This window comes from Trichosurus vulpecula, chromosome 4, assembly GCF_011100635.1.
Source record: "Trichosurus vulpecula isolate mTriVul1 chromosome 4, mTriVul1.pri, whole genome shotgun sequence".
NCBI lineage: Eukaryota > Metazoa > Chordata > Mammalia > Diprotodontia > Phalangeridae > Trichosurus > Trichosurus vulpecula.
The window spans coordinates 182,846,520-182,873,639 of NC_050576.1; the positions used below are offsets into that span (position 1 = coordinate 182,846,520).

A 27,120-nucleotide genomic window follows, 5' to 3' on the forward strand; every position below is an offset into this window, starting at 1 on the left:
CGCATATTTCTGTTATATCTACTCCCCAAATTCACATGCTGCCCACCTTCAAAAAAAGAGAGAAGGACAAAGGCTACTCCTTCTTAGTCTTAGAAGATGGAACCAAAGTCAGGGAGTTAGAGTTCCCATGGTGCCTCTGTGTTCCCAGCCTGGCTGCCAGGTGACCTGAACAGTGTCATCAATTCTTTGCTTCTTCCTTTATGGAATAGGGAGAACTCACTCCTCCACCCAGCTCCACCCTGCTCCTCCAGGGCTCTGGAGCTGAGGGTAAAATTCTGATTCAGGGTAGAGGGGAGGGAAGGAGTCAGAAACTTAGTCAAAGCTGGCTAACCCGGGTGATGATGTCCACCCCAAGCAGGGCAGCGCCTTCTTGTAGGTGGGTCAGTTGGTGAAAGAGTTTTAGGTTTCATCTTTATGACATTTCTTCACTGCAGTCCTAAGGAAGGTGAAACCATAGCTTCTGCCCTGCCTCCTCCGAAGTCTAAGGGCTATTATCACCTTTTCCAGGCAGTCTTTCCCTCTGTTCCCAAGAGGAAATACTCAGACCAGCAAGGGAGGAGCAGCCCTCATAGCATATTTATATATGATCCTTTAAGGTTTGCAAAGGGTTTTATATATGTTATCACATTTGAGCCTCACAACCACTCTGGGAGGTGGGCGCTATTCCTGTTCTACAGTTGAGAAAACTATAGGATTCAAACCCAGGTCTTCCTGATCCACTGTGCTGCTTGGCTGTATCATAATAGAGGGTGTTGTCTATCTGAATGTGTGTGTGTCTCTTTGTGTCTTTGTCCATGAGTGTGTTCCATGTCACTGTTTCTATTTTGTGGAGTATCTAAGAATGTATGTGGGTCTATGTTTGCCTCAGTGGTTTTGTTCACAGGTGTACATATTTGTGTGTGTGTGTGTGTGTGTGTGTGCAGGCACGTGTGCACTCATGAGTGGTTAGTTTGGCGACCATGTCTACATCTGTCTATGGATCCTGTATGTGAATGGGTAACTATGTACTTAGGACTGTGAGTACGTGTAGGAAGGCACAGCTTTCAGGAATAAGGAGGCAATCAACTGTCCCTGTGGTCTCTGCCTTGGTTCAGCCACGTGTATGTTAAGTTCAGTTCTGGGTGTCACTGTTTAAGAAAGATATCCATCAATTGGAGAATGTCCAGAGGATGACAGCCATGTTTAGCCCTCTCCCTCCCTGCCTCCCCCCAAAAAAAAAGACTGGGGAGGAGGAGGGTGATTATTTGAAGATCAGTCATGTCCTATTTGTCCTCAGTGGGTAGAACCACAGTAATGGGTGGAAGTTACAGGGAAGCAAATGTAGAGTTGATGTCAGGAAACTGTCCAAAGAATTGTCTGAAAGTGGAATGAGCTGCCCCCGGAAGGGATGGGATTCTTCCTTATCAGCAGTCTCCAAACAAAGCCTGGAGGATCACTTCTTGGGGACTTAGAGGGTGGGGCAGGGAATTCCAGATATGGACTGCTCAAGGTGGTCACTGAAAAGCCTTCGATTCTAAAATTCTGTGATTCTCCGGGTGCTTCATTTCTCTTGGGGAGGGGAGCTAGGAGCTGGTGGTCTTTTTCTCTCCCTTCCAGCCTTGTCCCTAAGCTCTCTCCTGTGTCTGTCAGTCCCTAGCACAGTAGGCAGAGGAAGCTGGCTGGTGTGGGGAATAGCGGAGGAAGGGGGAGGGGGTTGCCATGCTGGGAGATGTTACCCTACGATCTGTTTTCTGTCTTACTCATCTCCCATTCCAGGGAAGCCAGTCCCTCCTACCCTCTCACTGACGCCTCAGTCTCTCCATTACCTAGCCAGCTCCCCAAACCGGTGAGACGGAGTCCTGTCCCAGCGTGGGCCCTCAGGGTGGCTCCCAGTCTGTCTCCCAACCTTGCCCAACCCTGGACTCTCTCACCCTATTCATTCCTCCCTGCCCCCCTCCCCCAAGTCCCTCCCTATTCTTTGCCACATCTTTCTCTACCCAACCCCCAGGATACTTTCACCTATCTGTCAGGGCCTCAATTTGTCCACCTGTAGAATGAGGGGAAAGCCTGAGAGATGATTCAAAAGTAACTGGAGACAAACCGCATAGGGGATCTGCTGGGACAAGAGAGAGTTCCCATGGGGTAGGGAGTGGTGGATGTGGGGGAGAGAGCAAGTTTTCAGGCATTCTTTCTTTTGGTTTATGTCACCATCTGGGATGTTAGGTTTTCTTCTGGGGAAGAGCCAGGGCGAGAGAGAGGATACCAGGTGGACTGACAGGATGTGGAGACAAAGTCCCTTTTGCAGCCAGAGGCAAGGAATTTAGGAAGGAAGGAAGAAAGGAAGGAAGGAAAGAAGGGGAGGAGGGGCCTCAGCTCCTTGTTGTTTCCTCTGTCCTCCTACACAAAGACCCCGGGCTAGACAATAATTTCTTTACCATCCAAGGGCTCTTAGAGATAGGGGATTGAAAAGTCCTAGGGAATCTGAATAACAAAGGAAAACTAGGGCCTTCCAGGTCTAAAACCCTGACCAAAGCCTCTCAGTGGAGCCCTTTTGGGGGTATTCTGTTCATCTGTCTTTATTCAGAATGATACCCCTCTAGATGGCACAGTGGATTGAGCCCTGGACTTGGAGTTAGGAAGACCTGAGTTCAAATCCTGCCTCATTCACATCCCGGGCGGGACAAGGCACTTTACCTCTACTTTCTTAAATTTCCTCCTTTGTAAGATGAGAATAGTAATAGCACCTACCTCCAAGGGCTGCTGTGAGGCTATTTGTATGGTACTTTGTAAACATTAAAGTGCTATACAAATGCCACCTCATCATTTCAGATAGGGAAGAAGCACTTAGGGCTGGAAGGGAATTGAAGACAACCTGGTTCAATCCTTTTTTGCAAATCTCATTTCAGTCCTTCCGGTGGCTAGCAGGTTAGGGACTCCCCTCAGAGGGCACTGGGCATGTGCCCCAGGTCAAGGCAGGGGAGAGCTGCAGTGGTTGCCTCTTTCTAGTGGCCAGCGATCGATCGGGGCCTAGCTTTGGGGAAGAGGTTATTGGTAGAGCAGGAAATAACTTGACGTTTCCGAGCGATCCTTCCAAAGGTGAAAATGGAGGAACCAACAAAGGGAAATTTTATTCCGGGTTTTATTTTTACTAACAAGGATAGCTGGGGTGGGAATGATGGGAACTCTGAGGTAAAGTGACCGGGGCCTTGTAGAGTTTGTAGTCGAGGAGAGGAAATCCAGGCAATAGTCTCGTACGTATTCTAGATTTTGGAAGGGCAGATTTCAAAGGGTTCAGGGGAAAGATGGATAGGATCCCAGCGGTCCACAATGCTATAGGAATTGGTGCAGGAGGGATGGGAGATGCTCAAGAATGGAATTCTGAGGACACCCAAGGAAATAGTTCCAATGAGGAAGAAAAATGGGATTTATCTGCAAAGACTGATGTGGATGCACAAGGAACATGGAATATGAAAAAAAAAAAAGATCAGTTAACAGAAGGTAAATCTGAACACGTCCCAGTCCAGTAAAAATAGTGTCAGGAATACTAAAGTTCAGAATGAGTAGGAGTAGGGGCTCCTAAAGGAAGCCAAGACAACAAAAAGGAGGATCATAGAGGGGGAAGACCTTTGCTTTGGGTGGATAGGATGCTGATAACTGACAGGACAGAGAAGCCAGAGCTTCTTCATTTTTATTTTGCTTCTCTTTCCTCTGCCAAAGTGAATAGAAATCATAACAGAGATGACTGAACGGGAATTGATATCCTGAATAACAAGATAATAAGAGAACATTTAGCTGCTCTTCATGATTTTGAGTCACATGGGCCTGAAGAACAGCCATCCCAGGATACTGAAAGGACTGGTTGTATGATCCTGAGCAAGTCACTTAAACTCTGTGTCAGTTTCCTTATTTGTAAAATGGGAGTCATAATAGCACCTACCTCCCAGGGTTGTTGCAAGGACAAAATGAGATCACCTTTATAAAGTGCTATATAAATGCTAGCTTCCTCCTCCTCCTTCTCCTCCTCCTTCTTCTTCTCCTTCTTCTCCTCCTTCTCTCTTCATTTTAGAGAAGGGCAGATATCTTGATTTTCAAAAAAGGAAAAGAGTCTGCAAACTCTTGTCCAATGAGCCTGACTTCACTTCCTAGTTTAGATGACTTGCATATCAAATTAAATTTGCGTATGCCAAAAAACTGGGAGGGATGGACAGGTGACAAAGTCAGAAACCAAAAGGATTTTAACAGCCCAAGAACACTGGGCTGAATCTAACAAGATAACATTCAATAGGAATAAATGTAAAGTTTTACACTTGGGTACAAAAAAATCTACTTCTCAAGTTCAAGATGGAGAATGAATGAATGAAGCATTTATTAAGCACTTAATATGTGGGTACATATAGAAAAGTAAGATAGTCTCTGCTCTCAAGAAGCTCACATTTGTATGGAGGAGGCAACACATGAGGAAGGTCTCAGCTGCCAGCCAGATGGAAAAATCTCATTGTCCTTAGGGTACAGTAACAAAGCAGATGCTAAGGCCTCTTCTTTAAGGTCATTTTCACTGATAAAATCATATCTGTTTCTGATGTTGGACTATTTGACAGTACCAAAGACTGGTGACAAGAACTTTCTCTTTTGGGTCTTCAATAAATGGGGTTGGGGCCGTAGGTGGTACAGGAGTCAGGAGGACCTGAATTCAGATTCTGCCTCAGACACTTCCTGGCTGTGTGATCCTGGGCAAGTCATTTAACCCCAATTGCCTCTCAAACAAAACAAAACAAAATCCATCAATGGGGCTGTAGCAGCTGCAGGAGCAGCTGTCAGGCTGCATCTCCACAGGGGTTGCTCCCCAGGATGATGGCTGAGGGCATGGACTGAAAGCATATCCATTCCCAAGGGTCTTGGGTTCAGCTGCAGGGCTGTCTCTATCAGGGACTGAGGGGAGATGATGCTGGTGGTGTTTGCCTGCCCTGCCTTTCTCATGGTATCTCCTGTCTTTCCTCCAGGGAAATGGGGGTGATGGTGGATTAGACATGATTAGACAGCTGAATTGTTCTGAGAAAGAACTAGAGTTAGCAGAATGCAAGCTTAATTTGAATGTGATCGACTGGATTAAGAAGCATAGCTTCCAAGAATAGGGAGGTGATAATCTCACTGTATTTTGCCCTGATCAGACCTTCCCTAACGTACTGTGTTCAATTCTGGATGTCACAGTATAAGAGGGGCATTGATAATAATAACATTAGCTAGCACTTATATAGTACTTTCTAAATATGATCTCATAGGGGCAGCTAGGTGGTACAGCTGATAGAGCACTGGCCCTGAAGTCAGGAGGACCTGAATTCAAATCTAGCCTCAGATACTTACTGGGTGACCCTGGACAAGTCACTTCACCCTGATTACCTCCAAAACAGAAAAAAAAAAATATGATCTCATTTTATCCTTACAACAGCCTGGGGAAGGTAGATGCTATTATTATCCCAATTTTACAGATAAGGAAACTGAGGCAAACAGGTTTAGTTACTTGCTCAGAGTCATACAACTAGTAAGTCTATGAGGCTAGACTTGAACTCAGATCTTCTTGACTCCAGGTCCAGCCCTCTAACCACAGCATGACCAGTCTGGAGTGTCCAGAAGACAACAACCAAGATAATATAAAAGGGGGTCTTGAGTTCATGACCATATGAAGATTGATTGAAGGAACTGGTTATTTTTAACTGGAGAGGACACTTGGGAGAAATGATAGTTATATTTAAGTATTTGAAGAAATGTCCTGTGGAAGAGGGATTAAATTTGTCTTATTTGGCAGAACCAGGAGCCATGGGTAAAAGTGGCAAAGAGGCCAACGTAAGCTTGATATCTGACTTCCTGACAATTTGAGGTGTCTAAAAGTGGAAAAGGCTGCTTTGAGAGGTGGTAGGTTTCCTCTCCTGGGAGGTCAGATGACCACTTTGTTGGGTATGTTAAAGTGGAAATTCCTATTGTGTATGAGTTGGACTAGATGGCCACCGAGATTCCTACGAAATAATTCTAAAATCTATGATTCCGGTTGGGGCAGATCTAGGGTACAAGCTAACTGGGTCTATTCCCTTTTATGCAGCTCTCTGCTGTGCCTACCTTCTACCTCTTTCATAGCCCTTTTTCCCTGGAAAAATGGAATAGGCATGATCTTATCAACACCCCCAGAAAGCCCCTGAGGGCCAAGGAAGAGGTGACTGGCCCCGTTTTGAGAACATAGAAACCTGAGGCCCAGAAAAGGGTTGGGAATGGACCCACAGGACCAGGTTCCCATCAGCCATCCATCATAAACAGCCCCACCCTACCCAGCGATCAGGCTCCTTGATGGCATGGGGATTGGTGTGTCTTGGGAGCCAGGGAGAATCTGGGCACTGACCCTATCCCCAACATGAACTCCTGGGTTTTATTGCTGGTTAAGTCACCCCATAATCACTGCCTTGCCTGGATTGCAGCTGGCGCCTTGGTACCTGTATCTTATCTTCTCTGATCCACAAGCAGCCCCGAGGAGTGGCGATGGCCTCTAATTTCCTTTACTCAAGTAGGGAAATTGAGGTAGGGGTCAAATATGTATGTCCTTAATCATCTCCTTCCCACCTCTTTTTGTCCCCCAACGTATACTTTCTCTTCTTTTTCTTAAAGGGGAAACAGAAATCAGCATTTTTTTCTACCCAAATCTTCCCTCTCCCTAACTTTCTTCCTTCTGTTGAGGGCATCATCATCCTTTCGATTTCTCAGATTCACAACTTTAGAATCATCCTCCATTCTTCCCTCTCCCTCACACCTCAGACCCAATCACCTGCCAAGTTTTGCTGATTTCACCACCACAGTATATCTCAAATCTGTTCCCTTCTCTCAGTTCACATGGCTACCTACTGTGGTTCGGACTCTCATCACCTTTTACCCGGACTGTAGCAATTGCCTTCTAATTGGTCTCCCTGCCTCAAGTCTTTCCCCTCTCCAATTCAACCTCCACACAGCTGCAAAGCAATCTTCCTGAACTATGAATCTGACCATGTCTCTTCTCTACTCAAGAAGGCCTCCATCCCTTTAGGATAAAAATACAGTCTTTGACTTTTGAAACCTTTTAACAAGCTGGCTCCAGCCTGCCTTTTCAAGCTTAATAAACATTACTCTTCTTCATGTAATCTATGTTCTGGCCAAACTAGTCTGCTTGCTATTTCATCTCTCATCTCCATGTCTTTGCCCAGGATATCTCCCATGCCTGGAATGCCCTCCCTTTTCACCTCTGTCTCTTAGAATTCCTGACTTCCTTCAAAGCTCAGCTCAAGAGCCACTTCCTATCTTGAGACCTATCTTGGAACCTTCACTTGTGAGTGCCCTCTGCCCAGAATTTACTTTGCAAATATTTTTATTTAATTTTCTTTGTATGTTGTTTTCCCTCCTAATAAAAGGCAAGCTGCCCAAGGGCAGGGATTGTTTGTGTTTTATTTTTATCTTTTCCTCCTCAGCCTCTAGCATGGTGTCTGGCACATAGTAGGTACTAATAAATCCTTGTTGAATTAAATTGGCTCAATCAGTATGCATTTGCAACGCTCTGTTCGTCCCTCAAAGTTGGCTAGCTAAGGCTATGAAGTGGATATGTAGGCATCTTTTTTTCTTCTACTCATTTTAGTAAAAACGTAGAGCGTCGTGTTATGAGAACAGGTAGCAAGATTTTGGGGAACATTTTCATTGATTCAAGGAGCCCTTCCTGGAGGAGGTAGCTGGGAAAGATCTATGTATGGAGAAAAAAAGGAGTGGTACTGGTGGTGTCCAGTCTGTCTTCCAATCCCTGGACCATCCCTGGCACCCCGCCCCCTCTCCCTCCTCTACCAAGCTCTTGCCTGTGCTCTCTCCCTAACATTCACACTAATCAAAATGCCTGATCCTCCCTGACCCGCCCCCTCCATTTCCTCTCCCCTCACACCCTCTGGTTACTAGTAGTCAGTTGGAATGATAAATTATCCATGAGTTGTAGGCTGTTCCTTTAACTGGAGGCTAATGTGCTGATGAAATATTCAGGGAGCTCAGTTCCTGATTCCCACTGCTCCCCTAATGGGGGTGGTGGGTGGTGGTGGGTATTGCTTTTCAAGGCTAAGAACCAGCAAGTTCCCAAACTGGATTCCTTGCTACAGGGGATTATCTTCAGGAAGGGAGTTTATACTAAGGGAAAAGACTGCTGAGGTCCTGAGGATGAGGCTGAGACAACAGGAGAGTGAGGGTGGGAGTCAGAAAAGTCTTGTTGCTTCACTGATCTCTCCAGCCTGGGGTAGAGTCATCTGTGCTGATTACAGAGAGCATAGGGTGGAAGTGGTTATTGATTTACAATGGAGTCCCTGGAGGAAGCAGAAACAGGCAGGAAAAGTCTCCATTGCCTCCCTTCCCCCCAACTCTGGCTCTTCTTCAAAGAGCACATTTTTTCAGAGGTCTCAACTAAGTCACCTCACTGCAATGATAATAGCAGCCTGAATTGATTTTGGACTTTATAGTTTGCAAAGTAATCTTCTCACAACAATGCTATGAGCTGGCATTATTAGTTCTTATTATAACCAAGTATTATTAGCTGTGTTTTTCATATGAGGAAACCGAGGCTGTGTATATTACCCATAATCATGGAGCTCATATGTAGCAGAGCCTGAACCCAGGATTTTGGCTTCAGGTCTAGAACTCTTTCCATTTTTTCTGCACAGACTCACTGAAATCATTTCCCCCACCTTAGCCTGAATCTTGTAGTCAGAACCAAGAGCATGCTATTCTAACATGGGGGAGTGTCAAGACCACTGGGAGAGAAAGAGGCCTGAGTTCTAATCCTCGTCCCGATTCTGATTCGCTGTATGACCTTAAATAGATCCCATCTTGTCTCTAGACCATTTTTTCCCTGTCTTTTAAATTTCTTTGTATTCCCAGAACTTAGCATAGTATATAGTAGGTGATTAATAAATGTCTGTTGACTGACTGTAAAATGTAGAGAATTATGCTATGATTATATATTATGATATATACTATATATATAGTATATATATATTATGATATATGCTATGATTCTTCCTTGAAGGTCTTTGGAAGCCCCTGGAAAGTTGCTTTGGGGTTGGAGGATAGGGGTGGAATACTGAATCTCCTCCCCACTTGGAACACCAATGTATATATGGAGGGATGTGGGGAGGTAAGCAAATGGATGTCAACTGGTGGCATGGGTGCATGTTAGGACAGGCCTTTTCCCTTGCCTTGCCCAGCTTTCGGTTCTGGTGGGAAGGTGGGGCAGGTGGGATGGGTGTGTCAGCTGCTGTGTCAGCTAGAGGAGTCAGACGAGAAGCAGGTTTAAGAAGCTTGTGTTGTCTCCTCCAGCTCCCCCCTACACTTGCCCTCGCCCCTCCCCCCACTATGAGAACCACCTAGGTGTGTCAAAGGATTTCCAGAAACTTTGGGGGGAGATCCTAGGATAACAAACCGTTACATATTGAAGCAGCCTTGGGGGAGAGAAGTTTGGTCCTGAACTCCTGACTGAGGTTTCTTCAACAAGAGACCTCCAGGGATTTTGCATTAATAGTAAAAGGAGAACAGCTTGGGCTACCTGGGATGTTTGTTGAGCACCAACATTCTCTGGGATTTCATAACCATATCCATGAACCTTCTGGATCCATCCCCTGCCCCTGAGCCTGTATCTTCCCTTTCTCCCTCCCCTCCCCCTTCCTTCTCTGTCTCTGTTTCTATGTCTTTCTCTTTTCCCTCTAATATTCCATTTCCACCCACATTTTTCACAGTGAAGTGTTTCTGGAACCACATCTGTAATTAAGTACCATCCCTAGTATGGGTCAGGCACACCTTGCCTTCAGTGTCAGGCCACTGCTCCTTTTTTTCTCACATCTCCCTCATTCTACCCCATCTCCTTCAGGCTGCAGAGCACAAACCTCTTCTAGTTCTAAATAAGAGGGGCTGGTTGCTTGGGAAGTCATTTCTCCACACTTCTGCATCACTTCCCCACTTTCTCCCCCTTCCCCAGCCCATAATGGTGTCTCTGCTGAGGTATAAATCATTACAGAAACTTCAGGTTTCTCTCCCTGACCCTGGATCTGGTGTCTTTCACTGTGACTATTTGGGAAGTCCTTAGTTATCTAATCCTGCTTCTTCTGATAGACATTTACTATGTGGTTAATCAGGAACCAGCCTAATTCAACAACTCAAGGTTGGGGGTCACTAGACTAATCTTCCCCAGTTACTTTTTTATCCTGACCACTCTTTAAGCCTGAGCTGAGTTAGAGGGAAATGGTGTGTGTGTGTGTGTGTGTGTGTGTGTGTGTGTGTGTGAATATACATATGCCCGTCTGTGAATATCTTTCCTTGAGTCTGTAGGTATGGAGCTTCATGTGTATCTGAATGTGAGTATGTCCACTCGTCTCCCAGTGTGAGTCTTGATTATTGATTTCTGTGTGGATGGGAATGTGTATCTGTGTATGGGTCTCTATTCCTATGAGTGTACAAGGTGTGTGTGTATTTAAGTGTGCGTGGGTGGAGTGGTGAGGGGGTTCGAATAGCAAGCAGAAGCTTCAGTACCTTATATGGCCAGAGGCCTCAAATGAAGAGAGAGGGAAGGGAGAAGATAAGAATGAGAAGGGGAGTCTATTCCTTTTCTGGTATAATGGCTGCCAGAAGCCCTCTGGGCTTCACTAGACAGGGTGAAAAGGAAATCTTCCCCTCTTATTTCCATAGAAGCTCACAGTGCCTCTACCTGCTCCCCTTCCCCCATAGTACTTCCTGTCTGTCACTCTTTGGGCACCTCCATTTTCCAGTTACTTTTGTCCCCTGGAGGTTGACCCCTTTTTATGAGTTAGAGTGAGATGGGAAACCCTTTCTAAATGTTGTAGCCCTAGAAAGCTGAAGTGAGGGAGGGAAGTGAATTCATCCTTTGAGGGCTAATGTCTCAGCAGCCACAGAAGTCTGGACAAGAGGAAATGGATTCAAACCACAGCAAGGGAATTTAGGTTAAAAACAAAACAAAACAAAAACTTTCCACATGTCACTAGCACAATTGCACTTTTTCCTAAAGGAATTTGGAATTTTTTTCCCCCAGAAGGAGAATTCCCTGACTGCCCTGGTTTAGAAGCACAGAAACAGATGACTTGGTGGCTTGTCTCATCTTCCCCAAGCTCAGTTTGTAGCACAGAGAAAGAGAAAAAAAAATGTCACTCTTGAAAATCAGTTTAACTTTACCATGTTGGCAGAGAAATAATGATGATCAACCTTCTAACAAGAAGAACAACAGAAATCTGATGTGGGGGTGTAGGAGAGGTGCAAGGTTTCTATATGAGGAATAGGGAAAAGAGGCCCTTCTTAGTCCAGCTTCTGGGTCTTCTCTTTGCGATCTCTGCTTCTACTTCCATTCATAGTAACACCCTATGCTTTTTAGTTAGGAGCTGACAAGTTGGGACACGATGTGGGGTGAGACACCCTTGATATATTGTTGGGGAGAAAGGCACACACTGTGTTCTATTCACTCCATTCAGACATCTTTTTGTTTTTCTCTCTTGTTTCTGATACCTTCCCCTTCCTCCTGCTCCCCACCCACCCTCTGACCAAGCCAGTCCAGTTCTCTCTTTCTTATTGGGTGGGTCATGTGAAAGAGAGGTAGCTCAAGTAGGGGTGTGGGTGAGAACCAGGACACAGAGTGGGTGTTGGTCTTCAGGAAGGGAAAGCCAAGCAGCAATGGGGGAAAAGACCCTTGTTTCCAACCAGAAAAAGTTTATAACTTGACTGAAGCAGAAGGAGGCTGGGTGAGTGGGAGCAATGTGGAGATGAAAATACCCAGAAAGGGAGCCAGACAGACTGAGGGGAAGGGTCCAGGAGAACAGGGCAAAGAGCATTTGGAAGGCTGAAGTGCTTGGCACCGCTGCAAAGTCTTTCCTGCCTCCACTGACCTATTATCTCCTCCAGGAAGATCTCCTGGATTGGGGTAGGATGTTTGGTTATCACCTGTGGGCTGGGTTGGAAGGGACCATTGTGCCTGACATAGGATGTTGAACCCATAGTGAGCCCCTCTAAAAACATCCATTCAATAAATTCCCAGAAAAAGGATAGGCCATGTTTTCCTTTCCAGAATATTAGGACCACCGTGGCTTTTTTTTTTTTTTTTTTTTGCCTGCTGCCTGGTTTTCTTTAGCCCCGTAGGATCGTTTCTTCAAAATCGTCTTTCCATCATCCCATACGCGGCTTTTCCAGGGCCGTCGAGGTTGCATTCAAATCCTCTTTTCATTCAATCCGACGTCTTTGCCACCTGATGCCTACTTTTTTGGCCGCGGTGAATAATCCCCTTAAGGGAATTATTCCCTGATGCTGAGTTGGTTAGGCGTCTACCCAGACACTCAGCTTTCCTTCCCTAGAGCCACTCCCCTGACTCACCTGTAGGACAGGTATGGGGGGGAAGGTGGGAGCGGGTTCTACCTGGTGGAGAGCATGGGTGGGGCAAGACACACCCCAACCACTCCATTGGTTTCTCCCCGAGGCTTACTGACAGCGCCTCACCCATTCGCGAGGCAGTATTCCCTCTCTATCCAATGGACGCGGAATTGGGATCGGACCTCGGGCTGGGGTCGGGCCCTAAAGCCGACTGGCAGGGCACGAGGCCAATAGAGAGGCGGTAAACACAGGCGGTCCGGGGGGCGGACTCGGAGCTGGGCCACGCCCCCAATGGAGACGGGCAGGCCGCGGGGCCAGTGAGAGCGGTGGCGGTGGGTGGGCGTCGCCCCGGGGGCGGGGCTCCGAGGGGGAGCCCGAGGCGTGGCTTGGCTGTCAGGTCTCTTCGCCTTTTGTTCGTTTAGGGAGTTGCAGCCGCGGCCAGAGTCCGGAGCAGCCACCGCCCGAGCGGAGCCGATCCTCCGATTCAAATCCAGCTCAGCCCCAGCCCTGTCCGCTGCCCCGAGCCCTAGCCCCAGCCCGGACCACGGCTACAAGCGCAGGTGAGGGGCGCGTGTGGCTGGGGCGGGGGTCGACCGTGATTCCGCGCGCGCTCGGGTGCGTGGGCTGGGGGCGCCTGGAGGGGCGGGTCCGTCGAGGTGACATTTAGAGGAGGAGGGGAAGGGGGCGCCAATGGGGGGGGTGCTGAGGGAGCTTTGCCCGACGGGGCGGTGAGAGCAAGCACCTACTTATAGGGAGTGGAGAGGACCGCTGCTTTTAGAGCATTGAGGTCTGGGATGGGTGGGTGGGGGAACAGAAAGGCAATCGGGGTCGCGAGATTTTGCTTGGGGAGGGGATGTCTGAGGGGTCAGGCTGACCTCTCTGAAGGGGGAGTGGGTTAGTGGAGGACTGAATTGGGTGGGGCTGGAAATGTGGAGCAAGAGATTGAGAGGAGGCTGAGTTTGGGGAGGGTGGACCTCTCTGGCTCTTTTTAAGGAGGGGAGGTGGGCAGCGGTGGCTTGGGAAGGGCTTTGGCTTCGTCCTGGAAAAGTCTGCGCTGGAGTGGGAATTGGAGGAGGGGTAAGGTGGAGGGGAGGGTCAGGTCTGGTTAGAGCACTGCCCTCCCTGGCAGTGGCCTTAGTAGACTGGGATTAAGGGGGAGACTTTGACCTCATTTCGAATGGTGAGCACATAGAGCATTCTCTCTCTCTCTCTCTCTCTCTCTCTCTCTCTCTCTCTCTCTCTCTCTCTCTCTCTCTCTCCCCGTCCAGCTGGGAATTTACAGTTAAGGGAACTTGCATCTGGGCTGCACTCCCTGTCCCCCTTCAACCTCCCCCCCCACCAAGCGTCATTCCTGCCCTACTCTTCCACCCCCACCTCCCCAGGCCTGGGTGGGGCCCTATTGTCTGGGTCCAGTTTTCCGAGCTGTGGGGTCAGTGCTCTTGCATTAGAGGCAGGACCTCCATTCCTGGTTTGCTGAGCAGGTGAATTTGTTGTTAGGCGTAAATTTGGCATTGGGCATTAAACGGATCCCGGGTCCCTGGGAATTAACATCTCTAAGGTGTGTTCGGGAGGTGGGGAGAAAAGTGGGTCGCTTGTTTTGTTTTAGGGTGTCTAACTTATTGTTGAGACTTGGGGAAGGCTTCAGAGAGGAGGTGGACGCTTATGAAGGGTCAGGAAGCAGCAGGGGTGAGGGACAGGGACCAGGACAGCAGAAAGTTACCTGGTCTTGCTGATGTGATCTTGCTATGCTGTCGTCTGACATGTATAGCTTAGAGACCATAGAACTTAGGACTCCCAGGGCCATTTAGAGAACACCTGGTTCAAATACCTCATTTCACAGACTCTTTTGTAACTAGCTATGGAAGGTTTATATGGTCCTCTGTCTGCCTCAGTTTCCTCAACTGTAAAATGGGAATAATACCACTTGCCTCATATGGTTGTGAACACCAAATGAGATATTGGCCAAGTGCCTAGCACAATGCCTGGCACATAGTAGGTGCTATATACCTGCTTATTCCACCTCTCATCCTGTCTTTCTCTCTGTCCTTTTTTTCTCCTTCCCTCCTGACTCTCCTCCCGCCCTTCTTATTGTGGAAAATTCATCTACCAAGAAATTTTCTTGCTGTTCAGTCCTGTCTGACTCTTTCATAATCCTATTTGGGGTTTTCTTGGTAAAGATATTGCAGTGGTTTGCCATTTAATTCTTCAACTCATTTTACAAATGAGGAAACTGAGGCAAAGAGGGTCAAGTGATTTGCCCAGGGTCACACAGCTAGTAAGTGTCTGAGGCTGGATTTGGCCTCCTGACTCCAGAAGGGCTTCACCCACTGTGCCACCTAGCTTGCCCAATAAACTTTCTAGGGGAAATCATAGAATCATACCTCTAGAGTGAAACGACCTTTTGGGCCATGAAATTCAGCTTCCTCCTTCTCAAGACCTTAACTCTTGATAGATTTCAGAATACAGAGCCCAGAGTTGATCCTTTCTGATCTGACCCCTTCCCCTCCCTACCTCCATTCTCTTTACTAATCCCTTGGAGACAGAGGGAGCCCACTTGCACTTTCTTTCCATCTAGGGGCACCCCCTGCACCCCTCACCTTTCTCTCTTCCCCAATTCAGGCAAAGCCTTTGTAACCTTCTCACGCAGCCACTGCTTCCAGCCTAGAGTAGGAGATAGAGCTAGGAAAAGAATCTGTGTAGGAGACACCAATTATCTTATATTCTTACCTTGTTTTTTACCCTTTCGAATTCCCTGGTTTAATTAGCCACCTCTTAATTGAGGAAGAAGCTAGCAGCAAGCAATAGGACTTGATTTCTACTTGATTACTAAATTATGAAGTTTGTTGAAGCATGGCTACTGCAGATTGGGTTGGGATCTGGGTCTTTTGAGGTACTCCTTGAACAAATCATAGGGTCAGAGGATTTTTACAGCTGGAAGGTCTTTCATCTAGCCTAGGTCCTTGCTGAGACATGGGTAGGATTGGTAGCCTGCGCCACACTGGAGAAATGGAAGAAAGTTTCATGACTACTTGGATCTTGACCAAGAAACATAGCTCACATTTACATATTGTTTTCAGCTTTGCACAGCACTCTTCTCAGTGTGACACTGTGAGGCAGGTAATGCCAATGCTATTGTCCCCATTTTAGAGATGAGAAAATGGAGGCTGGGAGAGGTAAAGGTGACTGGCCCAGGGTCACACAGCTGGAAGGCAGTTCTGGAGGAGGAGAAAGAGGGTTGGATTTGGAATCACTGCGCCTGAGTCTGAATCCCAGCTCTGCTGCCTATTACACACTTGGGTCACTCTTTGGCAAACCATTTCAATTCTCCTAGTCTCATTTTCCTCATTTGGGAAAAAAAGAAGAGGATGTTGGACTAGAAGACCTCTAAGATACCTTTCAATCCTAAATCTATACTCATAATCCATTGTCAGAGATGACATTTGAACTGAGATCTCCTGATTACATATTTCAGCACTTGTCCACCATATTGCCTCTGAGATCCTGTTTTCCTCATTCCTTTTCCATACCTCCCTTTGTTGTTGTGTTGTTTTGCAGTCACATCCGACTCTTCGTGACCTCAGTTGGGGTTTTCTTGGCAGAGGCACTGGAGTGGTTTGCCATTTCCTTCTCCAGCTCATTTTACAGATGAGGAACTGAGGCAAACAGGGTTAAGTGACTTGGCCAGGGTCACACAGCTAGGAAGTGTTTGAGATCAGATTTGAACTCAGGAAGATGGGTCTTCCTTACTCTAGGCTTGGCACTCTATCCACTTTACCACCTAGCTGCATGCCCTCTCTCCCTCTCCCCCCACTCTCCCTCTCCCCCCACTCTCCCTCCCTCTCTTTGCAGGTCGAATTTAGGGGATTTATCAGTCAGACCTAATTTTCTCCTAATAGCCCAGGCCTTTCCAAGGCCTTTCTCATCAGGGTTAAGACTTAGCCCTAGGGGTGAAAAGCTTGGAAGGATAGTAGAAGTCCTCTGAATCTAATTCCTTCGCTGTTGCTGCTGCTGGGGGTGTGAAGGTGGGGGCAGGGGAGGAATAGTACTGTATGGTTTGTACCAGAGCCAAGGAGGAGGGGAAAAGGCGTGGTAATGGCATTAACTCAATAATTAGTTTAGCTAATCTGGTTTGTGGCTGAGTTGAAAAGATTATACTGAGGAAGAATTGCTCTGTACTTGTCTGAGAAAACTAGTTTTTGCTGGAGGAGGAAGGTGAGTATATTAAAGAAAGAAGAAAAAATATTTGGATTTGATCTGCACGTTCCGCCTGAGGTCTGTTCCAATCTAGGTGAAAGGGGGTCCTGGTCCTTCTAATCCTCCTCTTTACCCCACTGAGTGCTCAGCCACAGCCTCCTTCCCAAAACTCAGTCTTTGTCATCAGGGCCTTACATTCTGAGAAGGAAAGGGAGATAAAAGAATGCGGAAGGCCAGGGTTGGAGACCCTTCAGCAAGGTGAAGAGACCCCTCTTTTTCTCAGGACTGGGAGATTGGAGGTTGGGGGTCAGATAGGACCTCTGTAGAGCCCTGCAAAGGGTTAGGGGAGAAGTCAGTCTTCACTAAAAATCCAAATCCCTTTCCCCCTCCCTAAACTTCCAGAGGCTCCTATCTATATGGGTGGAGAGAAGGAAAGTTAAGAGGGGACCATAAAGGGGGACAGGGCTGGCAGGTGGGAGCAGGGCTTCTTTGAAGCCTGGATTGACTCACTTTCACATTCTCTGCCCTCTGGAGAAAGGAGCTCAATCTTGTGGCTCTGTATTCTGATTGTGGGGGTGGGGCTAAAAGGGTCTCTCCCGGACCTGTAGAGCCTGGGAATATAATGGGGGGGTGGGGTCAGGGTGGCAGAAAGTCAGACTTCCAGATAGGGAGGTCTCTAGAAGGAGGGGGCTGTGGGTAAAGCTATTAAGTACTGGGTAATGCCTGGCTCCAACTGGCTGGAACTCCTGGACTGATCCAGTCTTTTATGTATGGTACAGAAAGTGAAATGCTCTGTTTTGACCAGTGATAGGACCGAGTTAGAAGGAAAGAGGATACATAAAAACAGGAAAAAGAACCCAGCTGGTAAAAGTTCCCTCCATCTTAAACCTTTGGACCTTCTTTCTTAGATGGTGGAAAGAGTATCTGAAGGACCGAACTGGAGAGACTTTAATTAGCCGTGCCCAACTTTTGACTGGGAGAAATCTAGAGGTTAACCTATCCATTTCCCTGACAATTGATGGCAAGGCCCCTCCCTCAGATGAATGAAAAAGTTTCCTTTGTCTTTTCTGTACAAGGGGTGAGAAGTGAGGCAGCCAAGAGGAACAGAGATTCAAGACTCTTTGAGAACAGAGTCTACATTCTATTAGTGGGACCAGATGGACCCTCAGCTCTGATACTGCTAGACTTTGGGCTCAGTTTGGACTAGGTTGGATTAGATGGCCTTTGAGCTGCCTTCTAGTTCCTAAACTGCAATGCTGTGATTTAGAGGGCCTGGGAATGGGGGAGGGAATCCAAAGGTCTGCTATATAGCTATCTGAACTTCTGTGGTATGTGGGAAGGCAAGAAAAGGTCAGAGTTCTGGTCACTAAGGGAGTTGGGGTCAAACCTGCCTTTTGTTATCCTTTTTCTAATTCTTCAACAGCCCAGGCCTTTGTAAAAAAAAAAAAGAATTGGGCCCTTGGTGTTGGGATGGGGGAGGCAGCTTCTCCTAGGCAGTGGGTGGAATGAGCCTTTGGCTAAGCAAGTTTCTGTCTCATGGTGTTTAGGTCTTTTGGGTTTAGGGGAAACCGCCAAAGGTCCTCCTTCATCCTTTGCTTTCTTCTGCCTCCATTTATTTTTTAAAAAGGAGACTCTATTCTAATTTCTTCCTAATTTCTATCCCAGGGCTAAAATAAACTGGGGAATGTTAGGGTGTTCCTAATACCTAATCCTGGAGAAGAGACTTGACAAGATGGGAAGAAAATGGGGTTGGAATTTAGATCTCCAAACATATGAATGGTTACCATATGGGGCCGTATATAACCCTCTGTCACCACTGAGGCTATAAGAAGAGGGAAATGGGCTGGAACCAGTGAAGGAGGATTAGTTAGATTTGTTAGATAGTTAGGCCAGATCAAGATTCCTTCCTCTTATCATTGCCTTTGCCTTCCCTGGCTTCTTTTAAGACCTAACTAAAGTGCCATTTTCTACAGGAAGCCTTTTTGTATCCTCTCTTAATTCTAGTGCCTTTCCTCTCTTGATTCCTATTTATCCTGTATGCGACTTGTTTGGATATATTTGTTTGCTCCTTGTCTCTTTTTCGCCTCTTTGTTACCTCAGAGCTTAACATGGTGCTTGGTGCTTGGGACATAGGCGCTTAATGAATGTTTATTAAATAGAGACACTGGGATAGTGTGTGTGTGTGTGTGTGTGTGTGTGTGTGTGTGTGTCCCCGCATGAGTGTGCATGTGCGCTTGTGCACATAACGAGTGTGATGAAAGGCACCGATGGTAGTGAATAAGGAAGTCTAGGGTTGACTTTCTTCCTGAACAAGATATTGGCCAACCTGTCTGTGTCAGTAGGGAGAAGGGTTCTCCTTGTGTGGGGGAAGGAAGAAAACAACCAAGACTCCACCCCTAGAGGTGGTGTTTGAGGTCTGAACCATAGTGACTCTCGAGAGCCTTTTGGTGACTTCAATCAACAAATATCTATTAACTGCCTACTACATGCTAGGCATATAGGCCCTAGGTCCTGGGAATATAAAAATTTGTCCTAAAGTGGGGAAAGGGTGTGATAGCAATATAGGGATGAGTTTCAGAGAGGGTTTGAGATCAGGCCATATGTAGTGAGGGATATTGCTGAATAATTTATTATAGGCAAGAATGACCCTGTTAGGTGAATGGGAAAGAGCTGTCTATACTGTTAAGGAAAACTTTCCTTGATCTTAATCCACTTTTATTGAGGATGGGGCTGATGGTACCATTCTCTGGCAATTCTCTAGTCAAGTCCTGATGAGAGGGGTGAGGGACTACTGTTGTTGGTTTTGTCCAGTTGGACAATTCCGAACTTTGGGTTCCTTGGTTTGGGATGGGAGGGGAGTGTGGCTCGAGAGCTTTCTGTAGCTTAGCCTTTTGCTTCTTCCACCACAGGTTCAACTAAGTCTTGAATCTTCATGGTTAGCAGGGTCTGGAAAATTGAAAACAAACATGGAAAATCTATCAATATCATTTTTTTTCATGACTTTTTAAACCTTTCTTGTCTTAAGCAGCCTGCACAGTTTCAGGAGCTGTTAATAAGAAGCAATAATAGCTAATGTTTTCCTACTTTGTTCTGTTTATTCCTCCATTCTTATTCCAAGGAATGAATCCAAAGAGGCCTCTAGATTGAGAGTGGATGACTGAACCAGTAGTCTTGAATAAACCACATTCCATACAGAAACAAAGATGACATTTCTACACTTTATAAAGAGATATGTAAAGCAATTTCTTCATAACAAGTATAAATGGCTTTGGATTACCCGTGTGGATCATCCCCAGTTAGTACGGAAAACCGGCAGAAAATATGATTTCATCAGTGGGGTGCCTTCAGTGGGGTAGACAGATTTCCCTGGGGGATAGAGTAGTTTAGCAATGGGCATTTCTGTCTCCCTTGAGTCCCCTTCATTTTTTCCCTCCTGGTTTATTTGCTTTGGGACCAAGCCAAGAGGGAAAAAAAAAAACCAACAACAACAAATAGGCAGCTGTGTCCGGCTTGGAACTGTGACCATCCCGCAGTCCTCAGCCTGTCCCTAGGCGCCAGCTTGGGCCAGACATCTTTCACTATTGAAGCTGGACATGAAGAGGGTTTTTCCTTTGAAGATTCAAGATGTGCCTTCATCCCATCCAAAAGCTGGGAGCTCTCATTGTGCAGGAGCTTGGAGATGCCAAGGAAGGAGGAGACAGTATCTCCACCCTTTGGGGAGCTCCCAGTCTGATCAGGAAGATAGGATATACAAAGGAAGCAGATATGTTTTGGACTCTGAGTATCCGGGCCCCTGGCTAAGTATAGGAAGGGCTAGAGACCAGAGGCTAACTCCTAAGGGGAGAGTTAATCAGTGTCCCTATTGAATACAATCTTCTTTGAGGTGATAGGGGTGCTATGTGGGGAATGTCCACCTAGCTGGGGAATGTCTAGTCATCTATCTGGCCCTGGAATGGCATGGCTTCAGGAGGCGACCCAGTAGCACATGCATAGAGATAGCCTGGGTAGCAGAATAGACTGGATCCCAGCTGCCTGGTGATGGGGAACCCCATGGGCAAAGCCTGGATGCTGAACACTAACATAGCCTGACAGGGACAGCTGCCCCTCAGGGTCTCAGATTCCTGGCACTAAGGCAGTTCTTCAAGATGTGATCAATATGGACAAAGAAGTGAATTGAGGGCTATAGGAGGCAGAACTGGCAGCTGCCTGACTGGGCACATGGGCCTTCAGTCTCAGCACATCTGTTGCTATCAGGTTTTGTATACTTCTGTTTCTTGCAGAAATTGCACCCTCTACCTCCAACCACTCCAGCCTCTTCCAGGTGCCTTATGAAGAATCTATCACCTTCAAGAAAAAATTGTATTGATAGTTTTTATTTTTTTGTTACCTTCATTTCCAAATATGTTCCTCCTCTAACAAAGAATATAAAAAAGTGAGAGAGAAAAAGAAAGCAATTTCACGTCACCTGAATCTGAAAGTATATGTAGTGTTCCGCACCCATAGTTCCCACCCCCTATCTCGACAAAAAGGGAGAAAAGTGCATTTTCTCATCTCTTCTGGGTCCAGCTTGCTCATTATAATTACACAGCATTTAGGAGTTTCGTTGTTACTGTTCTTTCTTCTTACATTGTATTTTTTTTCCTGGTTCTGCTTTGCTTTGAGTTTCTCTGTTCTTGATATTCATTGTTTCTTACAGCCCAATAATAATTCCATCACACCCATGCACGAGAATTTGTTTAACTGTTGGCCAATGCACAGCCATCGACTGAAGAATCTGCTCTCAGCTAAGGTCCCAAACCTGCCCACTTACTGAGATGATTCCTTAGTTTTGAGATTTCAAGCCCTCTCCCACGTACCAACATTTGAGCCATCTTAAATCTAAGCAAGAACATAGATTTCCTTAACAAAGGAACGGAGAATATGAATCTAAAAAATAATATGTTGTTGTAAAAAATATTTGAAGTGAAGGGTTGAAACTACCAAACCTGGAGCAATGGATAGAAATTATAGATACAGCTGTCTCTAGTGAAACACTCGACATAAGAAAAAAATCCTTCTTGACAATTCTGTACTCTCCCAAAGGAGATACACTGCCTTTTCCTCCTCTTTCCCACCCCTGGCAGTCTTCAGGTAGAGGCTAGGAGATCAGTTTTTAGGGATATAATAGAGTAGATTTCCATTCAGTTTGGGTTAAATGACCGACCTCCCAGATTGTGTGATTGTGTGAAAAGTATGTTTAAAGATTTCTGCCCAGTCCAGACAGGATGGGACCTGTTCTTCTAACTTGTCAGAAACAATTGAAAAGTTTCCTGTTGAATTCTCAGTCCCTTAAATGTCTGGGCACACCAGAGAGTTAGTGTGGTTTAGTGGAATAGTGGAAAAAGAATAGGACTTGAAATTGGGGGACCTGGAGATCTAGGTTCAAGGTCTAGCTTCTGGACAACTTTTTTTTTTTAACCTTTCTTAGCATCAGTTTCCTCACCTGTAAGATATGATCTATCTCCCTGGGTTGCTGTGAGAAGAGCAAATACTATATAAAAATGAACTGCTATGTATTAATCATTTTTTAAAACTTTTTTTTGGGGGGGCAGGGCAATTGGGGTTAAGTGACTTGCCCAAGGTCACACAACTAGTGCATGTGTCAAGTGTCTGAGTTCAGATTTGAACTCAGGTCCTCCAGGGCTGGTGCTCTACTCACTGCGCCACCAAGCTGCCCCTATGTATTAATCATTTCACCAATGATTTTATTGTTCTTTTCAATGGGGCTTCTTATTTCCAACCACAGTCCACAAGATCAAATCTTTGAAATCTGCTTTTTTTAATCACTAACTTGCTAACTTCTAGCCAAGGGAAAGAATGTAGGAGAGTGAGCTCCAAATTGGGACAGATAGAGTACCTGGCCAGAAGTCAGGAAGGCTCATCTTCCTGAGTTCAAAAATCTGGCCTCAGACACTAGCTGTGTGACCCTGGGCAATTCACTTAACCTTGTTTGCCTCAGTTTCCTCATCTGTCAAATGAACTGGAGAAGGAAATGGTGAACCTCTCCAGTATCTCTACCAAGAAAACCCCAAATAGGGTCATGAAGTCAACACAACTGACATCAGTGAACAACAAAGTTTCCAAAGTCCATGTTTTTGAGAATCCAATTTCTTGTTGGTCTCTAACACGACCCCACTTACCCTTATCCCTTTGCATATCTGCACCCCTCCCCCAACTCAGCCCTCACCCTCTGCTATTCAAGATCCCCATTTCTTCTCATCCCAGAGGTGTTGGTCCCTCAGGGTAATTATAACCTAAGCTCTGGTGATTTTTGGAAAAATTTCCTTCCTCCTCTTTCCGCAAAGCCTACTCACTCCCTGCCCTGTGGATCATTTAGTGACTGGGTCAGGAACTTGAGGGAGTCTCCATAGCTCAGTTCAGAGGCAATGACCCTGTAAGTAAGAGGCCTGCTCCCTTTCTTTTTGGATACAGTATAACGAATCTAGGCAGTCCAGGCAAATCTGAACTGGAATCCATATCAGGAGCCACATTATCTCTCCCTTCCCTCCCCACAAACCCACCTTGATTCATACCTTAATAGCAATAACAGTAGCAAGTATTTACATAGTGCTTTAAGGTTTGCCTAGTGCTATGGATACATTATCTCATTTGATTCTGACCATAACCCTGAGAGCTAGGTGCTATTCTTATCCCCATTTTACAGATAGGAAACCTGAGGCTTGGGGAGGTTAAGTGACTTGCCAGTGAGAGTCCTGCCCCCGCCTCCCCTCCACCACTATTAACTGCCTGAGGTAGTATCCGGACTCAGGTCTTCCCTATTACTGTCAAGGACTCTACTCTCTTAGGCATCCTCTATGTCATCTCTTCCTCACTCTTCCCTCACCCCACATATCCAGGCAGTTGCCAAATCCTGTCATTTCTCCCTTCACAACATCTCTTCCATCTCTCCCCTTCTTTCTACTCACATAGCCACCATCCTACTTCAGGTCCTCATCGCTTGCCTGGACCGTTGTAAATAATTAAGAAAGAAGAGGAGCAGCTAGGGGTCACAGTGGGTAAAGTGTCAGAAAGTCTCATCTTCCTGAGTTCAAATGTGACCTCAGACACTTACTAGCTGTGTGACCCTGGCCAAGTCACTTAACCCTGTTTGCTTCAGTTTCCTCATCTGTCAGATGAGCTGGAGAAGGAAACAGACTAACCACTCCAGTATCTTTTCCAAGATCACAGAGAGTCAGACAGGACTGAAAATGACTGAACGACAACACGTTAAGGGAGGAATTAGTCCTAATCACAACAAACAAAAGTGTGTACAAAAAAACCAATAAAATTTTATTGTCAGTTGGTCTCCCTGCCTCAATTTCCTCCCCTGTCTAGTCCATCCTGTATACAACGACCGTAGTGATCTTACCAAAGACCCTATTCCTCCCCTACTCACTGAATTCTGCTAGCTCCCCATCTCCTTCTTTATAAATTTCTATTCTTGTGTAAGTTTTATAAGGTATATAATTATTAGTATAGCACTACATGTATATAGTTTGCAAATGAGCAAAATAAACATTGGAACCTGCTCGAAGTGTTTACTCAGTAGGGTTGGATGAGCAAAATTTGGAGACCAGTCTCATCTCCAGAAATAAAAGACAGCATTAGAAAGTAAGTATTCTGAGCCAACCACCCGTTTTCCTCTCACCCTAGCTCATTATCACTGGGGACATAGCAAACTTAGTCCAGCCTGGGAGCCTGGCTGTACTGCTCTGCCCAAGGCTATTTTTAATTACCCTCCCCTGCCCTCCTCTCCTCCCACCTTGGGTCACACTCTTTGCTGGGTAGATGGGCCCTCCCTCTGTCTGGCCACACTCAGATTTAGGAAGCATGGGTAATATCCGGCTGGAATTACTGCTGTTGCTGCAAAGAAGGCTCTGAAGTTATGGAGAAGGGAGCTGGGAGGGAGGGGAGGATGGTGCCTTCCACCAGTCACTCTTGGGAATTTGATTGCCCATGTGATCATGTGAACACACTCAAATACACTTACACATATCTCTGGTGCACATACCACTGGACAGTTAGCCTATCTTTTCCCCTACTCTGAGCCAGAAGTTACCCCAGGAGAGACGGCTCCTTCCGCTCTTAGTGCCAACAATAGAACTTGTACTAAACAAAGACTTCCCTATTCAACTTTTAAAAGCCTTTTTCTGTCTCTCTGTTTCTGGGGCTAGAGGTATAGGTAGGACTCGGTTTCTTTACAGGAAGTAAGGAAGGGCTGACATGGAGACTGGACCAAAGCCAATGGCCCCTTATATTGTTTTCCCTATTCCCTTGTGTATAAAGCCCTCTTAGGCTGAGCATTTGGGTAGCAAGGTGTTTACTGCTTGGAATGGATGGCCTGACTGTCCTGCCAGGTGGTAGTGATGATAAAGGATGATAATGATAACCGCTGACATTTATACAAAATATACAGCCTGGTGTAGTGGATTAAGTGTTGGATATGGCATCCAGAAAACTTGGGTTCACATCTTCCTCAGGACACTAGATATTTGGCTATTAGTGAGCTGCTAGGTAGCACAGTGGATAGAGCGCTGGGCCTGGAGTCAGGAAGACTCATTTCCCTGAGTTCAAGTCTGGCTTCAGACATTTGCTAGCTGTGTGACCCTGGACAAGTCACTTAACCCTGTTTGCCTCAGTTTCCTCATCTGTAAAATGAGCTGGAGAAGGAAATGGCAAAGCACTCCAGTATCTTTGTGAAGAAAACCCCAAATGGGGTCATAAAGAGTCAGATACAACTGACCAACAACATTTGGCCATCAGCAAGTCAGTTAATGTCCCTCAGCCTCAGTTTCCTTAACAGAACCTACCTTAAAGGGTAAAACAAAGTAGTATGTGTAACCAGCTTTGCAAGCGTTAAAGTGCTATATAAGGTCAGTTACTCTGCAGTGTTCTAGGGCAACGACACTGTGAGATATCAAAGCTATCATTATTCCCACTTTGCAGAGAAGGGAGCAGTGATTTGCCCAGGATCACCCAATAAGTGACAGAACTGGGGTTCATGCTCACACCTTCTGATTCAGAGTCATCCTGGGCTCTTTACCTGGTCCTATACTATACTAACCTCTAGCTTGCTTATACTTAGCCTTATCCTCTGAACCTGTCTTCAGAGAGGAGAAACATTGCTTTCCCATTGTACTGAATAATTTTAAGACACTCATTTTGCTAACACTCAAATTTTACTCTAGTCAACCCTTCTCCCATCTCCCACCTACACACTTCTCACAGTTACTGAGTATAGAAGGTGACCTTGGAGATGTTGTTCTCCTAGTGAATGTTTTGACCATCCAGACACATTTGGAGATAGTCACAGAATCACCCTTTTCTCCCTAGGCAGGACAAGATCTAAACTTGGGGTGATCCGCAGGGGCTAGATCCTTTCCTTCTGGGGTTGCTGCCCCGTAATCTCCTTCCCCTTATCCCACCAGCCTAAGTTGGATGCATGGGAAAGTGTGGCCAGTACTCACATCCCCCTGGCCCCTCTGCCAGCATCCATCCCCTTTCCTTCCTTCCTGACCTCTGTCCCAAGCTGCTAACAGGTGGTAAAAAACACCTGTCACCAGATTTACCCCCTTGGGTATCCAGGCTGAGGAGGTCCCTGAGCTTGTCACAGCTTTCCCTAACCCCTGTTGAAAATCAGAGGAGGAATAATGACCACATAGGTCATAACCTATGTGTTAATTGACTCTGCAGCTGGTAGTCCAATAAGGAATTAGTACCCTCTCTGTTGTGGCTCAAGGCCTTGGGGACAGATGGCTTCCATATAACCCACTGTTCCTGTTGCTGGCCTTGACCTCGTTGTCTTTGATTTGGAAGCAGAGAAAATTGATTTGGATGGAGTAAGGGAATAGGGGCTTAAATAGAAACCTCTCTGTGGCCATAGTTAATGGGACTGGGCTAATGGAAGAACCAGAGCCTTCCGTCCTCGTTGACCTCAAGGTTAATGTCAGGAGGTGAGCCCTGCTCCCTGCCCAGATGGAGCTGAATGCCATCTAGGGGGTTAAGGTGACCTTATTTGCTAACATAGTTTGCCGTCCCTGCCTCTTCCTACGCTGGTTTTCTTCCACACTGGAGGAGGAAATGAGAACCAGAACTCATGTGACAGGCTTGAACTGTGTAGGATGTATGTATGGCATTCTCTTACCCCCCTCCACTCCCCCCCCCTTTCTAACCTTAAGGACTCTGGTCCTGGGGATGGAGGAAGAGTCTTCAGGGACCTGTATCACTGGCTCCAAGGGTTTCATCTAGGCCTCCTGTTGCCTCACCCCCTCCTCTCTTTTTGCCTCCTGGAGGCCCTGGGGAAGAGTGTGGGGGCAGGGGCAGGGAGCTGAGGGCTTGCTCCTGAAATAGCCAGAGACAACCCTGTCTTTCCTGTGGTGAATGCCAGGAAAGCAGCTGGGCGCATCTGGCTGGAGACTGTGCCTGTCCTCTCTGTCTTTCTGGGCCTCTCTGGCACATTCCACTTATCAACCCTGAAACTCTGAGTCATTCAGGGGAAGAGGGAAG

At 46.4% G+C, this 27,120-nt stretch overlaps 1 protein-coding gene and 1 long non-coding RNA gene across 8 annotated transcripts in view; one reads left to right on the top strand and one right to left on the bottom strand.

The window, feature by feature from the left end:
- The first annotated feature begins 12,725 nt into the window (after positions 1-12,725).
- Positions 12,726-27,120, top strand: part of LOC118847838 (junction plakoglobin) — a 29,872-nt gene continuing 15,477 nt past the window's right edge. For 2 of the 7 annotated variants that reach the window (XM_036756489.1, XM_036756488.1), the window contains exon 1: positions 12,800-12,941. The gene's annotated coding sequence lies outside the window, so the exon portion shown is untranslated. Of the gene's footprint in view, positions 12,942-13,542; positions 13,562-16,564; positions 16,594-27,120 lie in introns of those variants that run through there. The other 5 variants (XM_036756482.1, XM_036756487.1, XM_036756485.1 and 2 more) reach the window with 5 other exon arrangements.
- Positions 19,274-26,900, bottom strand: LOC118847839. Its single transcript, XR_005010223.1, has 2 exons — positions 26,787-26,900; positions 19,274-19,521 (listed from the first exon to the last, which is right to left on the bottom strand). It is a non-coding gene; the product is annotated as an uncharacterized LOC118847839 (long non-coding RNA).